The sequence below is a fragment of the Budorcas taxicolor genome, chromosome 14 (assembly GCF_023091745.1).
Source record: "Budorcas taxicolor isolate Tak-1 chromosome 14, Takin1.1, whole genome shotgun sequence".
Taxonomy (NCBI): Eukaryota; Metazoa; Chordata; class Mammalia; order Artiodactyla; family Bovidae; genus Budorcas; species Budorcas taxicolor.
The window spans coordinates 47,832,136-47,838,974 of NC_068923.1; the positions used below are offsets into that span (position 1 = coordinate 47,832,136).

At 42.3% G+C, this 6,839-nt stretch overlaps 1 pseudogene; it reads left to right on the top strand.

Annotated features, from left to right (window-relative positions):
- Positions 1-265: 265 nt before the first annotated feature.
- LOC128059426 (40S ribosomal protein S3a-like) lies at positions 266-1,042 on the top strand (annotated as a pseudogene).
- The last annotated feature ends 5,797 nt before the right edge of the window (positions 1,043-6,839 follow it).

Here is a 6,839-nt window from a genome sequence, read left to right on the forward strand (position 1 = left end):
TCTCCGAATTCCCCTGCTAATACCAGCCTGAGCAAATATTCTGCTTTCAAAGTTCTCTCAATTGGGTCAGGCTTACCCCAATACTCTCTGTATGTAAAATCTAACTGATTAGGGGCTTTGCACCTGCAAAAAATCCCTTCACAGTGGTAGTCAGAGAGGTGTGTGATTGAATAACCAGAAAAGGACTCTCAGGAGGTCTTCTTCCAAATTCTGCCTACCACAGCCCCTTAAGATTTCTAACCCTTTTGGTCTTCTGAAGAGCATCATGGTGGTTGGCAAGAAAAAGTGCCTTATGAAAGCCAAGAAGAAAGTGGTTGCCCCATTTTCTGAGAATATTGGTATCATGTGAAAACACCAGCTATTCTGGGAAAACACTGGTCATGAGAACTCAAGAAACCAAAATTGAATCTGATGGCCTCAAGGGTTGTATTTTTGAAGTGAATCTCACTGATCTGCAGAATGATGAAGTTGCCTTTAGAAAATTCAAGCTAATTATGGAGGATGTTCAAGGCGAAAACTGCCTGACTAGTTTCCATGGCATAGATCTTACCTGTGACAAAATGTGCTCCGTGGCAAAAAAAAAAAAAAAAAAAAATAGTAGACCATGACTGAAGTTCACCTTGTTGTCAAGACTACCGATTGTTATTCGCTTTGTCTGTCCTGCATGGGCTTTACTAAGAAACACAGTAATCAAATTCAGAAGACCTCTTATGTCCAGCACCAGCAGGTATGCCTGATTCACATGGAGATGATGGTAATCATGACCTGAGGGGTGCAGACAAGTGACTTGAAAGAAGTGGTCAGTAAATTGATTCCAGACAGCATTGGAAAAGACATAGAAAAGGCTTGCCAATCTATTTATCTGCTTTACGATGTCTTTGTTAGAAAAGTAAAAATGCTAAAGAAGTCCAAGTTTGAATTGGGAAAACTCGTGGAACTGCATGGTGAAGTTAGTGGTTCTGGAAAAGCTGCTGGGGATGAGACAGGTGCTAAAGTTAAACAAACTGATGGATATGAGCCCCCAGTCCAAGAATCTGTTTAAAATGCAGGCCTTTTTTAATGATGACAAAAGGTCTTATTTGTGGCTAAAAAAAAAAAAAAAATTTCCCGAGATAATTTTGACTCAGCTTGGTTTTTGTAGTTTGCACTAACTTTAACCCCAACTCCCAAGTGAAATATGACCTCACAGTACATAGAGTAACTCCATTGCTTTGGTTTTGAATTCTTTCCTGTTCTCAAGAATCACACTGAAAATGTAGAAACCTAAGAGTTCATGGGTGTGGGTTGTAGGTAGGGCAGTGAAAGAGAATGTATTCCTATATCTACAAAGACTTTAACTTTTCACACTCTCTAGTTAAGATTAGGTTATATATAGATGAGATGGGCTTGGCTGTGGAGCTGGAGGATCAACAGCCACTTGAGAAGACTTGGCTGGGGGCTACCAAAGGACAACATAATTCACCCGTCTCAAAGTTACCTACCACTTTATTTGTTTGTAGGTTGCTGCTCCATGCCCTAGCATATTTTGAGAGCTGTTAAAGTTAATGACCCCCTCCACAATTTGTTAAAAAGAGAGATCCTTTCGAAGTGATAAAGTGAAGTCGCTCAGTCATGCCCAACTCTTTGCGATCCCATGGATAGTAGCCTGCACCAAGCTCCTCCGTCCATGGGATTTTCAAGGCAAGAGTACTGGAGTGGGTTGCTATTTTCTTCTCCAGGGAATCTTCCCCACCCAGGGATCGAACCCAGGTCTCTCACATTGTAGACAGACGCTTTACCGTCTGAGCCACCAGGGAAGTCCAAAGTGCTATCAGTCTGTATTAATGGAAGCATTATGTTCTGAACCAGAAAAAAATTATTTCCAGTGACTTGGCACTAGTCTTGCCTGAACATATTTCAACTGCTTTTAGTTTGGGATACCACATGTTGAAAAAGAGACAAATTAGAGAAAATGCAGAGAGCGACCAACATGATAAAATGTCTAGTTGAAGGTTCATGGCGTGGTGCAGGGGACTGGTAATGGGATATAAATCCTCTCTCGTCAGCACGTCATTTTTAGCAGCGTCTATCTAATGGCTGTCATCACTGCTTAGACTCAGAGACCCGCTGGGGAGGAACTGATGGTTGAGGTATATTCAGAATGTTGTAGTTCATATTCCAAACAGCATCATCATCAAAGCTTTTTTTAATCTTTCCAAAGAAGTAGTGAAGGGTTAAACCCAGAGACTAAATCAGGTATTCACTTTGACCAGTTGGTTCCAAGTTTGGCTGGGTACACACTAATTACCCTGCCTAATGGACTTTGCAATATTTGAATTAGGAGTGCAGGAAATTCTCTTTCTCAAGTTTAAATAAATATCCACAGTGGTTGAACTAGTTCCAAGAAGTTTGCAATCGGCTTCAAGTTTAAGTTAAAACAATTAGAATGCCAATTTATTTAACTACAGTGAGAAATACAATGACAATCTAAATGACCATGCTTGAGTTGATGAGACCTGTGCATTCAGTCCCTATAGGAAGATCTCCAGTGGAAGCCAAAGCATGATCTGGACATTGCTCCGTGCTGGCACAGTGTTCTTTAAATGATTCCAAAATAGCTGGATGTGTCCATCTACAGTTTTTGATTGAGTTTGGATGACTGGCCAGGTTGCTTCGTGGAATGAGGATGAAGCCTACGATTCATGAGGTCTCTGTTTTAGCTGTCATTTAGAGTAAATCTGTTAGTAATTCACTAGGTGATGCTTGGTAAATAGGTAAAATAAAAACTGGTAAAGAAACATCTCTAAGATCTTTTACATATAAAACTATTTGATTTTATGAATATGCTCTAAAGGCAGCTATTATACCTAGATAGGGAACTTTCCCATGGCTCAGACAGTAAAGAATCTGCCTGCAGTGCAGGCGATCCAGGTTAGATCCCTGGGTTGGGAAGATCCCCTGCAGAAGGAATGGCAAGCTCCTCCAGTATTCTTGCCTGGAGAATTCCATGGGCAGAAGGAGCCTGGCAGTCTAGAGTTCATGGGGCTGCAAAGAGTGGGACAAAACTAAGCAACTTTCACTTCACTTTCACATATACATAGATAATTAACTTAGTTCTATTTGCTAAAGACCTTAAGGCTTTTTATAGATATCAGTCAATTCAATAAACAATTGTTCATGGCTTCCTGTGTGCAAATTATTGTTAGACATGGAAGTAAGCATGCTGTCTTCCCACAAGGAATTTAAATGGCTAATTAATAAGTGAATATTGTCATTGTGAATTAATGTAAATATTAGTAGCTATGAATGATAGCATAAATATGATAGTATTATGTGAATACTGGCTGATAACAATGTAAAACAGAATTAAATAAAGCCAGCAATAATAGGGGTGCAGATATCTGTGGGACAGGTTATGAAGTAGAGAAAAATATATTTCATTTGGGAAGATTAGAGAAGAAATCACAGACTATAATATTTAAGCCGGACTTTTGAGGATGGGTATGTTCTCTTGATAAAGTGAAAGAGGAGAGTGAAAAAGTTGGCTTAACTCTACATTCAGAAAACTAAGATCATGGCATCTGGTCCCATCACTTCATGGCAGATAGATGGGGGAACAGTGGAAACAGTGTCAGACTTTATTTTTTTGGGCTCCAAAATCACTGCAGATGGTTATTGCAGCCATGAAATTAAAAGACAGTCCTTGGAAGGAAAGTTAAGACCAACCTAGATAGCATATTGAAAAGCAGAGATATTACTTTGCCAACAAAGGTCCATCTGGTCAAGGCAATGGTTTTTCCAGTGGTCATGTATGGATGTGAGAGTTGGACTGTGAAGAAAGCTGAGCAGCGAAGAATTGATGCTTTTGAACTGTGGTGTTGGAGAAGACTCTTCAGAGTCTCTTGGACTGCAAGGAGATCCAACCAGTCCAACCTAAAGGAGATCAGTCCTGGGTGTTCATTGGAGGGACTGATGCTAAAGCTGAAACTCCAGTACTTTGGCCACCTCATGCAAAGTGTTGACTCATTGGAAAAGACTCTGATGCTGGGAGGGATTGGGGGCAGGAGGGAGAAGGGGACGACAGAGGATGAGATGGCTCGATGGCATCACCGACTCGATGGACATGAGTTTGAGTGAACTCTGGCAGTTGGTGATGGATAGGGAGCCCTTGCGCGCTGCAATTCATGGGGTCGCAAAGAGTCAGACACATCTGAGTGACTGAACTGAACTGAACTGATGTTTATCATACCTGGAGAACCAGTGGTCAGAGTTGGCTATAATGGGATGAGAAATTCAGCTTGCCTGATAGGAGAGGAAGCTGTAGGAAGGAGCTAATGATATAGTAGCTTCAGGGCCCTCAGTTGCATGAACGATTTCTGCTGTCTTCTATAGGGCTGCCACAGCAAAATTCCACAGGTTGGTGGCTTAAACAACAGAAAGTTGTTTTCTAGCAGTTTAGGCAGAGAAGGCGATGGCACCCCACTCCAGTACTCTTGCCTGGAAAATCCCATGGACAGAGGAGCCTGGTAGGCTGCAGTCCATGGGGTCGCGAACAGTTGGACATGACTGAGCGACTTCACTTTCACTTTTGACTTTCTTGCACTGGAGGAGGAAATGGCAACCCACTCCATTATTCTTGCTTGGAAAATCCCAGGGATGGGGGAGACTGGTGGGCTGCCGTCTATGTGGTCGCACAGAGTCAGACATGACTGAAGAGACTTAGCAGCAGCAGCAGCAGCAGCAGCAGTTGAGGAGGCTGGAAGTCCAAGATCAAGGTGCCAGCCTGGGTCATGTCTCTGGAGGCCTCTCTCTTTGACCTGTGCATGGCCACTCTCTGTCTGTGTCCTCTCATGGCCTTTTGTCTGTGTATGTGCATCCCTGGTGTGTCTCTCTCTTTTTGTAAGGACACCGGTTGTATTAGATCAAGGCCTCACCCTTATGACCTCATTTGATCTTAATTACTGTCCTATCTCCAAATAAGTGTCACTGGGGATAGAGTTTCCTATGAACGGAGGTGTTATACACAACAATTTATAACAATGTCTAAGGCCCTGAGAGGAGCCCTAGCCTTGAATCCACATGAATACATACATATGAGAAAGGTGAGGGTTTTCCTTTTTTGTTGTTGTTGTATGCTTTAACAGCAAACCTCTAGATAGGATAGGCTTCAGGGCTTTCCTTTCCTGGTGGCTCATATGGTAAAGAACCCACCTGTAGTGCAGGAGACCCGGATTTGATCCCTGGGTCAGGAAGACCCCCTGGAGAAGGGAATGGCTACCCACTCCAGTATTCTTGCCAGGAAAATCCCATGGACAGAGGAGCCTGGCAGGCTATAGTCTATGGGTTCGCAAAAAGTTGGGCACAACTGAGCAACTAACACACTTTCAGGCACCTTAAAACCTGGATCCTTCTGTCTGGGAGCAAGATATTCATTAGGTTCAATGTTCAGCAGAAGAGTAAGGATGCTGTATGGGCAAACTGGGCACATGAGTGGCTCCCCCATCATCTGACATGGGGGATATGGGGGCTGATGTGAACCCCACATTCTGATGAAACTATGAATGCTTTTAGATTGAGGGATCAGTACATAGGAATTAAAGGTGTGAGTCCACATCAATTATCCCAGTTTCCTGATCCTACACCACTAGTGTCAAAATGAACCAACACTAATGGAAATCCAAAAGAGCAAGACACAATGAAATAGCACCAAGGCATTTGGGTCATGATACACTGTTATCAAAGCTGGAGGAAAGTGCGGTCAGAGATATTTGGAGATGAAGTAGGAGAACCATTCTGATTCTTCTCTTCCTGACATAACACAAATATAAGTTAGATTTGGGAGAAGATTTCTTGGCCTCAGAATCAGAACAGTTAATGTGAGTAAAGTACAAGGACTTTCTAGGACAGGGCACATGTATTCTGTTCCTCTTTCTTCCTTTGAAGGTCCTCCATTCTTCTTCCCATAACACTGTTTCTTTCAGAATCAGTTGCAGTACTTGTGAAAAAGGAAGATTCCTATGACTAATCCCAGGCTGAGATGAATCAGAATTTTTGGTGAGTGGGGCCCAGAAATCTTCATTTTGAAAGTTCAGACTTGATTTTTTTTACTCTTTAGAGATTGGGATTTGTTGCTCTACATTCACATCATAGTAGGGTACAGCTCTTAATTTCAGTATTTCTATCATTAATATCTATTAATTATAATAAAACTACTATTCTTGGAGTGCTTACTATGAGCTCCATACTGTTGTAAGCAGGCTTCCCCAGTGGCTCAGCAGTAAAGAACCTTCCTGCAATGCAAGAGCCACAGGAGATGTGGGTTCAAGCCCTAGGTTGGGAAGATCCCCTGCAGGAGGAAATGGCAGTGCACTCCAGTATTCTTGCCTGGAGAATCCCATGGACAGAAGAGCCTGCTGGGTTACAGTCCGTAGGGTTGCAGAGAATCAGACACCACTGAAGCAATTTGGTACACAGGCATGCACTGTTCTAAGCAACATGCTCACCTGATTTTCATGGTAAACCTTCATGGTGATAATATTATTTCTATCTTGCACATGAGAAGTCAAGGCTCAGAAAAGTTAAATTTCTCAAGGCTGCATAAGCAGTATTAGTCAAAAAAGTAAAGGAGAAGAGCACACATGCCTGAGACCCTTGCTGGCTTGGGTATTGCTAGTCTACAATAAACTGATATTCTGATGGGATGGAATGCGAGGAAATTCCTGGCACCTGTGGCAGAAGAAGTAGATTACATGCACTTTTCTTGCCAATGCTAATATCCCTCTAGGGCACTTAAGAGGTTATGTGGGCTTGTTTGATTGGCTAATGTTCACATTTTTGGTTTGATAAGAAATTTAGGCACT